Genomic DNA, 18,443 nt, shown 5'->3' with positions numbered 1-18,443 from the left:
AGGTTATTTTATCATTGTTGTCAAAAAGGTTCATATTATTACTGGACAACCACATTCCCAAATATTTCACTTTGTTTCCTACCTTACAACCTGCTTTTTGCCTCAGTATCTCTTTTTCCTGTTTAGTCAAGTTTTTAGTTATCATCACAGATTTCCCTTTATTGATCTTAAATCCTGAGAGCCTTCCAAACCAATTTAAGTCACTCATGAAATGTTCTATATTGTTTACCGGCTCCTCCAATATTACAACTAAGTCATCTGCATAAGCTCTCACCTTCACTTCTTCCCCCTTTATCTTAAGTCCCTTTATCCTTGGGTTACTGCTAATTTTATTTAACAGAAACTCTAACACAACAATGAACAACGATGGCGATAACGGGCAGCCTTGCCTTGTCCCTCTCAGTATATGAAATTCCTTCCTTAATTCACCATTGATTTTTAAGCAGGCTGTCTGATTTTTGTATATTTCTGTCACATATTTAACAAAGTTCTCACTGATATCCATTGCGATGATTAATTCTGACATACATTTCCAGCTGATGCTGTCAAAAGCCTTCTCTGCATCAATGAATAGCAAGGCTGCTTTTCTTTCATTGTGGGTATTATAATAATCCAAAGCATTAATTAGGGTCCTAATATTAATTTTTATCTGCCTCCCCGGTAGGAATCCGTTTTGATCTTCTTCTATTTTTACCATCAGGATCTTTTTAAGTCTGTCTGCCGTTATTGACGCTAAAATCTTATAATCGTTATTTATCAATGAAATGGGTCGATACTTGGCCACTAATTGTTCATCTTTACCCTCCTTTAGTATTAGAGATATTATAGTTTCCCCCCATGTTTCTGGTTTTCCTTCTGTCTGCATCAAATCGAAATTTCCTTTAAAGGTCCTGTCAATTCCTCTCCAAATAATATTTAGAGCTGAGGCCATCTATACCGGGGGATTTTCCGGTTCTTAATTTTCCTATTGCATTTCCAACTTCTTCAGTCGTAATTTTTGCATTTAAGGATTCTTTTTGTCCAATCTGTATCTTTACTGTATTATGTCCAGCTATTGTTTCTTTTAAATATTTTTCCCATAAAGGGGGCTCAATTTGTTTTTCAAATAAGCGTTCAAAATAGTTAACAAATACATTTTTAATTTTTCCTTCTTTCGTTATAATCTTATCATTTTGCCTAATTTTGGTTATAATTCTTCCCCTCTCTTTCCTCAATCTATTCTCCATTCAGCGACTTATTTTGTTAGCGTTTTCAAATTGATTTTGTTTAAGTTTCTTTAAGTTGTCCACTATCCTCTGTTACCTTTTTTTCTATTTTATTAGGAGTTTTATCTCATTTATTATTTTCTTATCCTCCATTGCTTGTTTCAATTTTTCTTCTTTAACTTTAAGTTCATTCCTTATTTTATCTTCTTTTTGTTTCTCTAACCTTTTTATTTCTCTCATCCTCTGGGTTAATAATCCTCTTGCATGTGCTTTACTGGCATCCCATCTTGCTATCTCAGAGGCAAGATTTGGGAGGGAAGGGCTCTTGAGTGCAAGCACCAAGGAGCCATTGCTATCAAGCGGCCAATCTAGCTTGGAGGGGATGCTCCTCTCACTTGAGTATTATTAGGCTCTAATTTAGATTCAGTGTCTCTGTCAGCAGAGTCTTGTCTACTCTTGGTATAGTATTGGGTAATCTTTGTTTGCACAGTTTTTTCTTTGGGAGATTGGGCCAAAAAAGGAGACGCTTCCAGAAGTTTACAATCTCTTCTAGCTGTATCCATTCTGTGACAAAGGAGTACCTAGTATCAGTTAGATATCAAGAGATTTGCAACAGCAACTCAACCAATAGACAATATCCCAACTAGATGAAACATATACAGACTACAACAAATCTATTTATGCCCACATAGACAAAAGATGCAGGTAAGAGTTAAAAAGTTAAAATAAGCAAGCATACGCTATCAACAAATATTCCTGCCCAGGACAGGACTGGACAAAAAGGGGAAGGAGAGAGGGAAAAGGCGCAGGTGCTCCAAGAGATGTGAGAAGGCCTCCTGCCCTTCCTCTTTATCCCTCCTGTTGAAACAGCGGCAGGAGTAGAGGGGCCAGGTCTTTATAGGGCTTTTGCCCACAACGAGGGAAGGAGCCACGGGAGTCTAGGAGTCTCGGAGTGAGGACTGGGCCGAGTGCCACCCCCAGCAGCTCTCCCTCCTCCACCAGCCAAGGGAGCTGCAGCCTCGCTGCTGGCCCTGGAGCTGTTAAAGGGCCTCCTGCTCTTCCTCCTTTTCCTCCTGTCTGGGACCCTGAAAAAGGAAATGAGCAGATGTAGGATGGGGGGCACCTGGCTGAATGAAACTACGTGTGAAAGGGATCTAGGAGTCCAAGTAGACCACGAGTTCAACATGAGTTAACAGTGCGATGTGGCAGCTAACAAGTCCAAGCGATTTTAGGCTGCATCAATAGAAGTATAGTGTCTAGATCAAGGGAAGTAATAATGCCACTCTATTCTGCTTTGGTCAGGCCCCACCTGGAATACTGTGTCCAGTTCTGGGCACCACAATTCAAAAAGGACATTGAGAAACTGGAGCCATGTGTCCAAAAGGAGGGCAACTAAAATGGTGCAGGATTTGGAAACCATGCCCTATCAGCAAAGACTCGGGGAGCTGGGCATGTTTAGCCTGGAGAAGGTTAAGAGGTGATATGATAGCCCTGTTTAAACATTTGAAGGAATGTCACATTGAGAAGGCAGCTAGCTTGTTTTCTGCTGCTCCAGAGATTAGGACCCGGAGCAATAGATGCAAGCTCCAGAAAAAGAGATTCGACCTCATCATTAGGAGGAACTTTCTGGCAGAAAGGGCTGTTTGACAGTGAAACACACTCCCTCAATGGAGAATTATGGAGTGTCCTTCTTTGGAGGCCTTTAAACAGAGTCTGGATTGCCATCTGTCAGGGATGCTTTGATTGAGATTTCCTGCATGGCAGAAGAGGGTTGAACTGAATGGTCCTTGATGTCTCTTCCAACTCTAGGATTCTAGGATTCTATGATTCTGAGATCGCAATTGGAAAGTCTCAATGCCTGAGGTAAGGAGCATCAGCCTGAGGTTACAATGAGTCAGACGCAATCCTTCAGGCAAGGATCATAACCCTGAGGTCACTATGGGCCAGGGTCAATCCTTCAGGTAAGGAACACCTGCCTGAAGACAATAAGCCCATCTTAATCCTTCAGGGAAGGAACATCAGCCCGAACTCACAATGAGTTAGTGTCAATCCTTCAGATAAAGAGCATCAGTCTGAGATTGCAATGGGCCAATCTCATTCGTTCAGGTAAGGAGGACCATCCTGAAGTCACAATGGGACAGTCTCAATCTCTCAGGCAACAAGGATCAGCCTGAGGTCACAATAAGCCATTCCCAGTCTTTCAGGAAAGAAGCATCAGCCTGAAGTCACAGTAGTCCTTTCTCAATCCATCAGGAAAGGAGCATCAGCCTGAAGTCACACTGCGCCAGTCCTAATCTCTCAGGCAATGAGCGTCAGCCTGAGATTGCAATGGGCCAGTATCAGTCCTCCAGGTCTGAAGTGACAATAGTCCCATTTTATTCCTGCAGATAAGGAGTATCAGACTGAGATCACAATGGGCCAGCCTCAATCCCTCAGGTAAAGAGCACGAGCCTGAAGTCATAATAGTCCCATCTCAGTCTTTAAGGCAAGGAACCTCAGGGTGAGATCACAACAGTCCTGTCTCAATCCTTCAGGTAAGGAGCAGCAGACTGAGGTCACAATGGGACAGTCTCAATCTCTCAGGCAAGGGGCATCAGCCTGAAGTTGCAATGTGAGATCTAGAGTCAGTCCTGTGCTCAAAAGATCAAACTCATTTGAAACAAAAGAAGCTTTATTGATGAATCCAGGCAGAAACATCCATTAACACCTTTTGCAAAGTCTGAGGTCCAAAGGAACTTGCTCAACCCCTCCCTAAGCCAGCCCCCAATTCCCAAGCTAAAGCAACACAAGCGGAGGTTGCATAGATACCAAGGTTGTCTATACTTTAAATTAGAGTTAAGATAGTTGGGATTTATGGTGAGTTAAAGTAATATGTTTTAATATGCCCTTTAATAGAAGATACTAGAAAGAGATAGGGAGATCGTGGCTAAAGAATGTGATTGTTTGCTAGGACTGGAATGTGTGGGAATCATCCTTCTAACAGAGGCTTGAGTTTAAAAGACTGGTCTCTGTAAAAGGAGGGGGAACCTAGAGAGTTCTTGGTATTTTTATATTATATTATGTTGCTACGGGTTTATGTTTATTATATTTTCATATGGTATCATATTATGTGGAGATTGATAAGGTTTTATATTATAGATAGCTATATATATAGCCATGCCATAATGTTAATTAAAACTGTTGTGTCGCTGAGCTCTGTGGTCCAAGGCCACAGGTGAAGTGGTTGAGATAAGGCACAAGAGAGCTACATTGTTTTTGGGGAAACTGCCAGAATCCCACATTGGAGGACATTGCGCAGAAAAGGGCAGGAAAGGGCTATCCAACTAATTAGCTTTATTGGTAAATGGAGTGGGGTGGATTCATATGGTTATAAAAGTGATATGTTTCTACTTTCATTCATTCCTGACAAAAAAAGTCACTTCTATTAAGTGTATCTTCTTCAATACAAGCTGTTCCTTGTTAAAAGTAATGCCTTTTGTGTTGCAAGAGGGGCTGCAATTAGGAGCCTGACAAATATCTATCTCCCCTTCCATCCATTCCATTCACTCTGCTATTCCAAAAGAGCTGGAGAGCATACCAAGCCAACCATAGAACCTTTCCCTGCTCTTATGACTGGCTGGAATCCCAGTCCCTTCAACCATCCCTGGCCCTGATTGGCTGGAATCCCCATCCCTCCCACCATCCCTGGCCCTGATTGGCTGGAATCCCCATCCCTCCCACCATCCCTGGCCCTGATTGGCTGGAATCCCAGTGCCTTCCACCATCCCTGGCCCTGATTGGCTGGAATCCCCATCCCTCCCACCATCCCTGGCCCTGATTGGCTGGAATCCCAGTGCCTTCCACCATCCCTGGCCCTGATTGGCTGGAATCCCCACCCCCTCCCACCATCCCTGGCTTTGATTGGCTGGTATCCCCATCCCTCCCACCATCCCTGGCCCTGATTGGCTGGAATCCCCATCCCTCCCACCATCCCTGGCCCTGATTGGCTGGAATCCCCATCCCTCCAGCCATCCCTGGCCCTGATTGGCTGGAATCCCCAGCCCTTCCACCATCCCTGGCCCTGATTGGCTGGAATACCAGTCCCTTCCACCATCCCTGGCCCTGATTGGCTGGAATCCCCGTCCCTCTCACCATCCCTGGCCCTGATTGGCTGGAATCCCGTCCCTTCCACCATCCCTGGCCCTGACTGGCTGGAATCCCAGGCCCTTCCACCATCCCTGGCCCTGATTGGCTGGAATCCCCGTCCCTTCCACCATCCCTGGCCCTGATTGGCTGGAATCCCCAGCCCTTCCACCATCCCTGGCCCTGATTGGCTGGAATCCCTGTCCCTTCCACCATACCTGGCCCTGATTGGCTGGAATCCCCGTCCCTCCCACCATCCCTGGCCCTGATTGGCTGGAATCCCAGTCCCTCCCACCATCCCTGGCCCTGATTGGCTGGAATCCCAGTCCCTCCCACCATCCCTTGCTCTGATTGGCTGTAATCCCCATCCCTCCCACCATCCCTGGCCCTGATTGGCTGGAATCCCTGTCCCTTCCACCATCCCTGGCCCTGATTGGCTGGAATCCCAGTCCCTCCCACCATCCCTGGCCCTGATTGGCTGGAATCCCCATCCCTCCCACCATCCCTGGCCCTTATTGGCTGGAATCCCCATTCCTTCCACCATCTCTGACCCTGATTGGCTGGAATCCCCATCCCTCCCACCATCCCTGGCCCTGATTGGCTGGAATCCCAGTCCCTCCCACCATCCCTGGCCCTGATTGGCTGGAATCCCCATCCCTCCCACCATCCCTGGCCCTTATTGGCTGGAATCCCCATTCCTTCCACCATCTCTGACCCTGATTGGCTGGAATCCCCAGCCCTTCCACCATCCCTGGCCCTGATTGGCTGGAATCCCAGTCCCTCCCACCATCCCTGGCCCTGATTGGCTGGAATCCCCAGCCCTTCCACCATCCCTGGCCCTGATTGGCTGGAATCCCCATCCTTCCCACCATCCCTGGCCCTGATTGGCTGGAATCCCCATCCCTCCCACCATACCTGGCCCTGATTGGCTGGAATCCCCATCCCTCCAACCATCCCTGGCCCTGATTGGCTGGAATCCCCATCCCTCCAACCATCCCTGGCCCTGATTGGCTGGAATCCCCATCCCTCCAACCATCCCTGGCCCTGATTGGCTGGAATCCCCAGCCCTTCCACCATCCCTGGCCCTGATTGGCTGGAATCCCAGTCCCTTCCACCATCCCTGGCCCTGATTGGCTGGAATCTCCTCCCCTCCCACCATCCCTGGCCCTGATTGGCTGGAATCCCCATTCCTTCCACCATCTCTGGCCCTGTTTGGCTGGAATCCCGTCCCTTCCACCATCCCTGGCCCTGATTGGCTGGAATCCCAGTCCCTTCCACCATCCCTGGCCCTGATTGGCTGGAATCCCCATTCCTTCCACCATCTCTGGCCCTGATTGGCTGGAATCCCAGTCCCTTCCACCATCTCTGGCCCTGACTGGCTGGAATCCCCGTCCCTCCAACCATCCCTGGCCCTGATTGGCTGGAATCCCCATCCTTCCCACCATCCCTGGCCCTGATTGGCTGGAATCCCGTCCCTTCCACCATCCCTGGCCCTGACTGGCTGGAATCCCAGTCCCTTCCACCATCCCTGGCCCTGATTGGCTGGAATCCCCATCCTTCCCACCATCCCTGGCCCTGATTGGCTGGAATCCCAGTCCCTTCCACCATCCCTGGCCCTGACTGGCTGGAATCCCAGTCCCTTCCACCATCCCTGGCCCTGGTTGGGTGGAATCCCAGTCCCTTCCACCATCCCTGGCCATTTTGTGTTCTGGTGACCATTTTGTTCTGCTTGTGACTGTGGGGAATAATGTTCCACAACCTTCTCTGAGCCTCAGTTGAACAGAGGCATCTCTTTCTCTCCTGAGGCTCCAGAGTCAGAAGGAGGCCAGGCTCCTTGGGCCAAAAGGAAGGAAGTGTGTCCTTTGTGTGTCTTTTGTGTCTCTTTTCTGAGAGGGTTTTCTTGTTACACAGCTCTGCTCCTTCTGGGGAACATGGGTTTTAAAAGGGGTCAGAAACAGGGAGGATAGTTTTAATACAAGCCTTATTCTTCTTCTTCACAAACATTGGGCTTTGGCTTCTAAGAGGAGGCTAGTCCCCCAAACAAGGCCAAAAGTGGCTCCTTTGGGAGGTTTTAAACCTCTCCCCAGTTTTCTTATTAATAGATTTTTATGCATGAAGAAAGTTGACAAACCAGACCATCTCATATTACCAAGAATGAAAGAAACAAATACAGAAACAAACAACAAAAAATAAGGATTAGACAGAAAAGCAAAGTGCTTATTTTTTGAAAAGTAAAACCATTATTAAGAGGGTAAAACCAGACTTGGGTGCTTGTACCCTTTTACACTTAGAGGAAGGGCCTGAGGAAGAGGAGGAGGAGGAAGGCTCAGAGGAAGAGCCTAAGGAGGAGGAGGAGGAGGAGGAGGAGGAGGAGGAAGGCTTAGAGGAAGGGCCTGAGGAGGAGGAGGAGGAGGAGGAAGGCTCAGAGGAAGAGCCTAAGGAGGAGTAGGAGGAGGAAGGCTTAGAGGAAGGGCCTGAGGAGGAGGAGGAGGAGGAGGAGGAAGGCTCAGAGGAAGAGCCTAAGGAGGAGGAGGAAGAGGAAGGCTTAGAGGAAGGGCCTGAGGAGGAGCAAGAGGAGGAAAAGGAATGCTTAGAAGAAGGGCCTAAGGAGGAGGAGGAAAGCTTAGAGGAAGGGCCTGAGGAAGAGGAGGAGGAGGAAGGCTGAGAGGAAGAGCCTAAGGAGGAGGAGGAGGAGGAAGGCTTAGAGGAAGGGCCTGAGGAGGAGCAAGAGGAGGAAAAGGAAGGCTTAGAGGAAGGGCCTAAGGAGGAGGAGGAAAGCTTAGAGGAAGGGCCTGAGGAAGAGGAGGAGGAGGAAGGCTGAGAGGAAGAGCCTAAGGAGGAGGAGGAGGAGGAAGGCTTAGAGGAAGGGCCTGAGGAGGAGCAAGAGGAGGAAAAGGAAGGCTTAGAGGAAGGGCCTAAGGAGGAGGAGGAAAGCTTAGAGGAAGGGCCTGAGGAGGAGGAGGAGGAGGAAGGCTCATAGGAAGAGCCTAAGGAGGAGGAGGAGGAGGAAGGATTAGAGGAAGGGCCTGAGGAGGAGCAAGAGGAGGAAAAGGAAGGCTTAGACGAAGGGCCTAAGGAGGAGGAGGAAAGCTTAGAAGAAGGGCCTGAGGAAGAGGAGGAGGAGGAGGAAGGCTCAGAGGAAGAGCCTAAGGAGGAGGAGGAGGAGGAGGGAGGATTAGAGGTAGAGCCTTATGAGGAGGAGGAGGAGGAGGAAGGCTTAGAGGAAGGGCCTGAGGAGGAGCAAGAGGAGGAAAAGGAAGGCTTAGAGGAAGGGCCTAAGGAGGAGGAGGAAAGCTTAGAGGAAGGGCCTGAGGAGGAGGAGGAGCAGGAGGAAGGCTTAGAGGAAGGGCCTGAGGAGGAGGAGGAGCAGGAGGAAGGCTTAGAGGAAGGGCCTGAGGAGGAGCAAGAGGAGGAAAAGAAAGGCTTAGAGGAAGGGCCAAAGGAGGAGGAGGAGGAAGAAGAGAAAGGCTTAGAGGAAGGGCCTGAGGAGGAGCAAGAGGAAGAAAAGGAAGACTTAGAGGAACGGCCTAAGGAGGAGGAGGAAAGCTTAGAGGAAGGGCCTGAGGAAGAGGAGGAAGAAGAGGAAGGCAGAGGAAGGGCCTAAGGAGGAGGAGGAAGAAGAGGAAAGCTTAAAGGAAGGGCCTGAGGAGGAGGAGGAGGAGGAGGAGGAAGAGGAAGGCTTAGAGGAAAGGCCAAAGGAGGAGGAGGAGGAGGAGGAAGAGGAAGGCTTAGAGGAAGGGCCTGAGGAGGAGGAGGAAGAGGAACGCTTAGAGGAAGGGCCTGAGGAAGAGGAGGAAGAGGAAGGCTTAGAGGAAGGGCCTGAGGAGGAGGAGGAGGAAGAAGAAGAAGGCTTAGAAGAAGGGCCTGAGGAGGAGGAGGAAGGCTTAGAGGAGGGGCCTGAGGAGGAGGAGGAAGAGGAATGCTTAGAGGAAGGGCCTGAGGAGGAGGAGAAAGAGGAAAGCTTAGAGGAAGGGCCTGAGGAAGAGGAGAAGGAGGAAGAGGAAGGCTTAGAGAAAGGGCCTGAGGAGGAGGAGGAGGAAGAAGAGGAAGGCTTAGAGGAAGGGCCTGAGGAGGAGGAGTAAGGCTTAGAGGAAGGGCCTGAGGAGGAGGAGGAGGAGGAGGAAGAGGAAGGCTTAGAGGAAGGGCCTGAGGAGGAGGAGGAAGAGGAAAGCTTAGAGGAAGGGCCTGAGGAAGAGGAGGAAGAGGAAGGCTTAGAGGAAGGGCCTGAGGAGGAGGAGGAGGAAGAAGAGGAAGGCTTAGAGGAAGGGCCTGAGGAGGAGGAGTAAGGCTTAGAGGAAGGGCCTGAGGAGGAGGAGGAGGAGGAGGAGGAGGAAGGCTTAGAGGAAGGGCCTGAGGAGGAGGAGGAAGAGGAAAGCTTAGAGGAAGGGCCTGAGGAAGAGGAGGAAGAGGAAGGCTTAGAGGAAGGGCCTGAGGAGGAGGAGGAGGAGGAAGAGGAAGGCTTAGAGGAACGGCCTGAGGAGGAGGAGGAGGAAGGCTTAGAGGAAGGGCCTGAGGAGGAGGAGGAAGAAGAGGAAGGCTTAGAGGAAGGGCCTGAGGAGGAGGAGGAGGAGGAAGGCTTAGAGGAAGAAGGAGAATTAGAAGAAGAAGCAACTTCTTGGCAGAGTACTTTTTGGTTGTTGGTTATTATTATCATTAAATTTTATTTATTTATTTATTTATAAAGTTTTAAAAAGACTTTTCATAAAGATAATCTCAGGGAGTCTCTATATCTTCAGATCAGGAAAACTTTTAGGTGTTGTTAAGGTTTGGAAATGCTGTTTGGGGTCCCTTCTGGCTTTGGGGCCCTTTCATCCCCCATTTTGGGTTCCCTGAAGGCCTCCAACTGCCAAGCGCAGAGGCAGAGGCAGCCATTTTGTGTTCCGGCTGCCATTTTGTGTTCTAGGGGCCATTTTGTGTTCTTGTGGCCATTTTGTATTCTGGTGGCCATTTTGTGTTCTGGCAGACATTTTGTTCTGCTTGTGACTGTGGGGAATAATGTTCCAGAACCTTCTCTGAGCCTCAGTTGAACAGAGGCATCTCTTTCTCTCCTGAGGCTCCAGAGTCAGAAGGAGGCCAGGCTCCTTGGGCCAAAAGGAAGGAAGTGTGTCCTTTGTGTGTCTTTTGTGTCTCTTTTCTGAGAGGGTTTTCTTATTACACAGCTCTGCTCCTTCTGGGGAACATGGGTTTTAAAAGGGGTCAGAAACAGGGAGGATAGTTTTAATACAAGCCTTATTCTTCTTCTTCAAAAACATTGGGCTTTGGCTTCTAAGAGGAGGCTAGTCCCCCAAACAAGGCCAAAAGTGGCTCCTTTGGGAGGTTTTAAACCTCTCCCCAGTTTTCTTATTAATAGATTTTCAGGCAAGAAGGAAGGAGACAGACTGACCATCTCATATTACCAAGAATGATGTATACAATCATACAAACAAACAACAACAACAAGAAGAATAAGGATTAGACAGAAAAACTGCTTATATTTTTGAAAAGCAAAACCATTTTTACAGGACAAAAATTAGACTTGGGTGCTTCTATCCTTTTACAACAGACCTAGGTTTTATCTGCATTATAGAAATGATCCGGATCGAAGCCGGTTTAAATCTGCTGGCTCCATCCTATGGAATCCTGGGATTTGTAGTTTGTTGTGACATGAGAGCTCTCTGGCACAGAAGGCTAAGTGTCCCAAAGGTAAAAATCCCAGGATTCCATAGCAGTGAGCGGTTAAAGTGGTGTCAAAGTGCCTTATTTCTACAGTGCGGATGCAGCCTTCTTGGGAAAGGGGCTGATGGTGGGGAAAAGCACTGGGGACTCTGGAGGTTTCAGCAGATTATTTATTCATTTATTTATGATGCACTGATTTCACATCTAGCTACAGGGACATAACCAGGGCCCTCTCCAAATTCCCATCCCCTAATCCAGTGATGGTGAACCTCTTAGAGGCCGAGTGCCCAAACTGCAACACAAGACCCACTTATTTATTGCAAAGTGCCATGTCCCTCTGGCTTTCCAGTAACAAACTCTGGCAAACTCTGTGCTGGGGCGATGGAACATGTGCACAGAGAGGGCTCTGAGTGCCACCTCTGGCACGCGTGCCATAGGTTCACCATCACACTCTAAGAAGGCATGGAGTATCTGTTGTGTAGGGGAGCTAGGTCCAGGGGGCTTTGTTTGGTGCAGAGGGAGGAAGGGCATGCCCACCTCTGCATCGGCCCAAAGGAGGCATATGTCACCTGCGTATATAACCAGCAGGATGCCATTCTCTATGTCTTTGAGTGCTGCAGGGTTTCTCGCCAAGCAGATCCTAACCCTGGTCCCTTTTCTCAGGAACCTCATCTCGGCCTCCTTGGACACGGCTTTGGGGCCTCTCTTCCTGGAAGTGACCCAAGTGCAGGACCACCAGGAACCCCTGTCCACCTGATGGCCGACACAGAGGCCAAGCGACGGGAGTTGGGCTCCAACAGAAAGAGACTGCCGAGGAACAATAGCTCTTCGGTGAGTCACTATCCTAATAGCTTCATCTGTGTCACTGCTGGGTCAATTTATGAAAGGAAGCAAATAAAATACTGCCCGAGTTTGGCAGAGACAGTCCTGGTTAATCCTCTGTCACCCCATTATTTCAGGGGCTTTTAAAATGTCCTGGTTTCTTTCTCCTCCTCCCACTTTCCCCTTTCTTCAGCTCATTTCAATTTCTGCATAAGGAGTGCCAAGGAGTTTGCAGCCCATCAACTCAAAAGTGGGGAGAGGAGAGGAAAGAAGGAGGATATGGCCCTTCCCAGGAGGCTGAAGCAAAAGCAAACTGCTGTGCCATTCCTAGTTTGCGTGATCTTCCTCATAAACAACGTTGGCCATCTTCACTGCCTTCTGGGTTGCTTGTCCACGTGTGTCTTGCTTTTCCAATCTGTGTAATGTTGGGGGCTATGGGAGAACATCTCTGGATCTAAATATGGGGTGGGCCCAGTGGCCCTCAAGCCCAGAGTGCTCCCCAGAACTGTTATTAAAAACGACGTTTGCCTCTGAAATGTGGCAAGAAATATCTAAATGCACCATAATTCTTTGGTGGCTAAATGTACTGTATGTGTTGGGATAGTCAGTCTCCTAATCCATCATCAGTATCCAAGCCATGGCCTAAATTATATTGTGTATTATATTGTGTATTATATTGGAAAGATTCAAGATAAACTCAGTCTCAAAGGCAGTAGCTTTTTTCTTGCTGACAGAATTTAAAGTTTATTTCCTGGACTGAATTTTAAAGTGATCAAATAATATTTGGATGCACCATGTGCTTTCCTCCCCTTTTGCTTAGTCACTCTGTGGATGAGGGCTATTTTCTGTTGCAGGTGACCTTTGCGGATGTGGCGATATATTTCACCGAGGACGAATGGAAACTGTTGACGAAGAAGCAGAGAATTATGTACAGTTATATAATGATGGAGAATTATGAGAATGTGGCCTCTGTGGGTAAGGAACCGGAATCCACAAGCATTATAGAATCATAGAGATGGAATAGACCACAAGGGCCATCCAGTTCAACCCACTTCTGCCATGCAGGAATACACATTCCAAGCACTATCCAACCTCCAGTTGTGGAGGCTCTTAACTGACTGGTTTGTGAGCTTTGGGTGGCAGACATGCCCCCGGGGGAGAGGCATATGTGAACAGTGGAGAATAAGGCAAGAGGTACCTTGGCAGCCAGACTGTTTAGGGGCTGAAGGGAGAGGAAAGGGTAGGAGTGTGGAGATAGTTAACGATGGAGGGAAAAGGTTTAGACACTTCAGAGACTGCTTAGACATGTTAATGGGCGCTTCTACCTGAGTTTCTCAATAGACCTTTTGGTGCAAGCAAAGGACTTTTTTCTTCTGAAACTTAGTTCCGCCCCCAGATATCACACCAATTCTAGGATTTTGTGGGAAGACAGCATGGAGATTAATACATTTCTCACTGAAATGGTACTCAGCACATCTCTGAGTATCTTTCCACCTTTTTTGGCCCTCTTCCAGCCTTTTGAGGCTCTGGAGAGGCTTCTTGGGGAAAAGACCTCCCTTGGCCCTGCAATGGCTCAGAGAAGGCCCAACAGTGTCACAATGGCCTCCACTTCCCCAAAGGGATCCAATACTTAGGGTCAAAACATGATTCCTATTTTATGGCAATACAATGTGCAGTTGCCCCTGAGATACCCTGGGGGCCCATGTCATGCCCCCCCCCCCCCAATGCCCAACAATAGCCCAGCCCTGTCTTAGAGATGTCTTAAGACTGTTTTAAGGCTGCTCCCTGGTGCTTGATCCTCACCAAAATTGGAGACCAGGTCCCAGCCCCCTTGCTCTGCCTTTCCCATTGGGTTATTTGTATATTGATTATTCTACCTTTCTCAACAAATGAGCCTCCAAGTGTCTCTTTTATGCATCGCATAAATAGGTGTGTATCTATGATAGAGAGGAGGAGCAAATGTGAAAAATCGAAAGGCAGGAAAGAGATGGTGAAGGTGAAATGCTGAAGCAGTGCAGATGAGCAAGAGGGAAGGTTGGAGAGTGGAGGGAGAAAGGGAAGGGGATTAGGCTGGGAGGGGGATGAAATGAACAGATATAGGATGGGGGACACCTGGCTGAATGAAACTACATGTGAAAGGGATCTAGGAGTCTAAGTAAACCACAAGTTAAAGATGAGTCAACAGTGCGATGCGGCAGCTAACAAGGCAATGCGATTTTAGGCTGCATCAATAGAAGAATAGTATCTAGATCAAGGGAAGTAATAGTTCCATTCTATTCTGCTTTGGTCAGGCCCCACCTGGAATACTGTGTCCAGTTCAGGGCACCACAATTCAAAAAGGATATGGAGAAACTGGAGTGTGTCCAAAGGAGGGCAACTAAAATGGGGAACGGTCTGGAAACCATGCCGTATGAGGAACGGCTTAGAGAGCTGGGAATGTTTAGACTGGAAAAGAGAAGGTTAAGAGGTCATATGATAGACCTGTTTAAATATTTGAAGGGAAACCTCCAACCTGATAGATTTTAATAATAATAATAATAAGAAGAAGAAGAAGAAGAAGAAGTTTTATTTGTATTTCCCCCCCTCTCGCAATGGATTGAGGTGGTATTGCAACCATAAAATAGCCACAAAAAACGATAGCATCCAATTTACACACCGTAAAACAACCAGTTGCCAAAAATTCAGTTCGGAACAAATAAAAACATCGTTTAAAATGCACAATTGTGATCAAAAGTTGGATTTTTCCTTAAGTTCTTTACAAGAGGTCGGGTGGGTAAGCTTGCTGGAAGCGATCCGTCTTAAGTGCTTTCTTGAAAGCATCCAAGATGGTGATAAGAGGGATCTCCTCCAGCATGTTGTTCCATAACTTGGGGGCCATGGCTGTGTATGCTCTGTGAGAAGTTGTTCTTAGACTGCTCTTTGTTCTGAGAGGGCGGGACGGATTGTGTAGGGAGAGGCATTCCCTCAAGTAGCTCAGGCCCAAGCCATGTAGGGCTTTAAAGGTAATAACCAACGCTTTGTATTGCTCCCGGAAGCTAATTGGCAGCCAACGTAGAGATGTTAGAACTGGTGTTATATGGCCTGACCTAGATGTTCCGGTGACCAATCTGGCTGCTGCGTTTTGAACTAACTGAAGCTTCCGAACTTGTTACAACGGTATCCCCATGTAGAGCACTGAACCTCAGAACTGAACTTGAAATCAGGCCCTTGTTTTCATACATATTAAGGGTTCCATTTAGGAATTATGAGCAATGTCTGTACAGAAAGGAAAGGGTAACACAATAATCCCTTTTTCTCTCATGTTTCTTTTCCAACCTGAGCTTGCTTAGTTACGTGGTTGATTCCAGAGGCCCTTTGTCACTCGAAATGCTGGAGTCTGGGTAGGACACCCACAAGTGCTATGCTTTTAGGGGAATTTCATACTTAGCTCAAAGGAGAGAGTGAGGCTACAGTGACCCCGAGATTCATCCCAACTATACCAGACCCAGAGGCACATAGAACTCCAGAGGCATTTCAAATAGGTTTTTGTGTTTTATTTAGGGGGAAAGCAAAATACACGCATACACACACATATACACATATAGGTGTTCACGCACACACACAAGAACTGGGTAACAAAGTTGGGGGTGGTGAATAGTGTAAGGCCAATTGCTGAGGGTCCAGAAAGGAGAGAGAAGTCAGTAACTCCAATGGCAAGTGGGGCTGGCGAGTGTAGTGAGGTGTTTAGCAGTGTAAACCAACAGAGTGTCTGTCTGCAACTGGACTGACGCTGAAGAAGAGCCAGTAGGGGCTGATATTTATACTGAAATTGTTGCTTAGGGGCAGAAACCGAGCTTTCAAAAAGGTTTAAATTGCTTTAGGATGTTTCCTGGGTGGGGAAAGAATTGTATGAAACTGAAATAAATGCAATGGGTGCTTGGCAAAAATACCTCAGACAAACAGGATAGTCACACTGGCTCTTAGGTCCTTCTTGGCTCTGAACTCTGGTCCCATTCACAAGCCAATGTATAGCACAGTCTGAAGACGACATCCCTAGAGCTCTACAATAAAATAGCAGAGTACAGAAGCAAATCTCCAGATATAGGCATTGGCAATGCACTGACCACTTTCCACACTTAAAAATAACTCACAGAAACAATTGATTTCCTCCAAGTCCTTGGAGGTTCCTTAGCTTGCGTTGCAATATAAAACAAATATTTGCAAGCTCTCCTCTCTGACTTCCATCAACTTCACAATCTCTTCTACACCCAACACCAACCCACATCAATCCGCATGTGCGCTGTATACTGTATTGGTTGTGAGTCATCTGGTGCCACACAGCATGAAGCATCCTCTGCAGTTAGCTTGCATCATGTCTTGGGCTCTGACTCAGGACTCTCTGGCAGTCTCACAGGAAATGATGCCACTTTTCAATTAAAATAGTTTTACATATATTTAATGAAATATTTTTCAATGGCCTGACTATCTGCTTCTACTCATTTCCTCATGGCAGTTCCCCTTCAATCTCTTCTTTGGTAGCTCCTATGAGTAAGGATACAGTCATTATATGGATTTGGGGGCATCCAGAACAGGTTCATGCTCAGGTCACTCACACCAACTTTATTAATTTAATCTCAAATAGGGAGGGGTGAACGTGGGGCTAAATCTTGGGGTAACACTTTCCTGTCTTTACACTGTGATTCACTCATTGTCCTCTTTTACAGAAGAATTTGTTGGTCACAAGAGAGTCCACACAAGAAAGAAGTCACATAAATGCCAGCATTGTGGGAAATATTTTGCTTACAAGTCAGTCCTAGTCGTGCATCGGAGAGTCCACACAGGAGAGAAGCCATACAAATGCCAGCATTGTGGGAAATGTTTTACTTCAAAGGCACACCTAGTGATACATCAGAGAGTCCACACAGGAGAGAAGCCATACAAATGCCAGCATTGTGGGAAATGTTTTACTTCAAAGGCACACCTAGTGAGACATCAGAGAGTCCACACAGGAAAGAAGCCATACAAATGCCAGCATTGTGGGAAATCTTTTACTTCAAAGTCAGACCTAGTGAGACATCAGAGAACCCACACAGGAGAGAAGCCATACAAATGCCAGCATTGTGGGAAATATTTTGCGTACAAGTCCGTTCTTGTCATGCATCAAAGCATCCACGCAGGAGAGAAGCCATACAAATGCCAGCATTGTGGGAAATGTTTTACTTCAAAGGCACACCTAGTGATACATAAGAGAGTCCACACAGGAGAGAAGCCACACAAATGTCAGCATTGTGAGAAATGTTTTTCTCAGAAGTCACACCTAGTGAGACATCAGAGACTCCACACAGGAGAGAAGCCATACAAATGCCAGCATTGTGGGAAATGTTTTTCTTGGAAGTCACACCTAGTGATACATCAGAGACTCCACACAGGAGAGAAGCCATACAAATGCCAGCATTGTGGGAAATCTTTTACTTCAAAGTCAGACCTAGTGAGACATCAGAGAACCCACACAGGAGAGAAGCCATACAAATGCCAGCATTGTGAGAAATGTTTTTCTCGGAAGTCACACCTCGTGACACATCAGAGAGTCCACACAGGAGAGAAGCCACACAAATCCCAGAAATGAACTAACACTCTTTTTGTCACTAAGGAATTCCAAAAATATATTTTCAATCCAGCAGTGCTAAGAAAAGACTGTTGTGATTTTGTTTGTAATGTTTGTCTGTCCATATGTCTGTTCATGTTAAGGTTGTATTTTGTAAAGATTAGGTTTTAATTGCTAATTGTATAGATAATGACTTTGGGTTGTAAATTTGGCTGCGGATTGTGGGTCGTGGTATAGGTTAGGCAGATGGAGGGCTGGGATTTATTACAGCTGGTTAAAATAGTTATGGGGATGATAGCTTTTGGAATTTGTGGGATGTTGGCTAAAGAAAGTTGGAGGCAGAAAGGGCCTAATTTCAGGAATGGCAAAGGGGGGCTTGTTACCTGTGGGGCATAGACTGTGGGAATTGGGGGGGGGGGGCTAGGTTTGGAAGAGGGTGGAGTTTTAGGTTTTGGGGTTTTAATGTCTTGTTTGGATGGGAGTGGGCAGTTCTGGCTTAGACACTGAATTTCTGTGTGTTCGCAATAAAGTTCTTTGCTATTTCAACACACTGGACTCTTTGATGCACAGAAGTTCTGAATTTGCCCAAAACTGACCCTTTCTTCTATCCTCCGTCCTCAGCTCCATTCCCAGCCATAAGAACAGCAGAGGCAAACACACAAACATCCAGGATACACAGGGACAGCTATATTTCCAAACTAGAGCCTTCCTTTCATGCCTTTCCCTCCTGAGTCCAGCTCTGCACCTTTGGCTCTATTGTGGTCTCCTCAAAGGAAGAAAGGAAGGAGGGAAAGAAGGGGAGGCCGCTGAAGCCCAGGCACAAACCTTTCTTTCCCACAAAGACCGCCAGCAGAATAAGCAGTAGCATCTCGGCCCTGGCGATCCTGCGCATGCTGAGGAGGGGCCTTTGGGGACATCTATGTATGCACAGTCTCAGCCCCTGAAGCCATTGCTGCCCTCATAGTCTATTCTGAGGAGGGATGGAAGTGGGGAGAGCCCTTGTTCATTCAGATAAATGGCTGGAGGGTCTTCTGGGAAGCCTTTGGGGGTTATAA

The 18,443-nt window shown here is 47.3% G+C and overlaps 1 pseudogene; it reads left to right on the top strand.

Moving 5' to 3' along the window:
- The window catches only part of LOC149305311 (uncharacterized), a 64,294-nt pseudogene extending 46,509 nt beyond the window's left edge, over window positions 1-17,785 (top strand).
- Window positions 17,786-18,443: the final 658 nt, after the last annotated feature.

Source organism: Sceloporus occidentalis, unplaced genomic scaffold, assembly GCF_023333645.1.
Source record: "Sceloporus occidentalis isolate IW3139 unplaced genomic scaffold, rSceOcc1.0.p SCAF_12, whole genome shotgun sequence".
Classification (NCBI taxonomy): Eukaryota; Metazoa; Chordata; class Lepidosauria; order Squamata; family Phrynosomatidae; genus Sceloporus; species Sceloporus occidentalis.
This window is presented reverse-complemented; position numbering and strand designations above follow the sequence as displayed.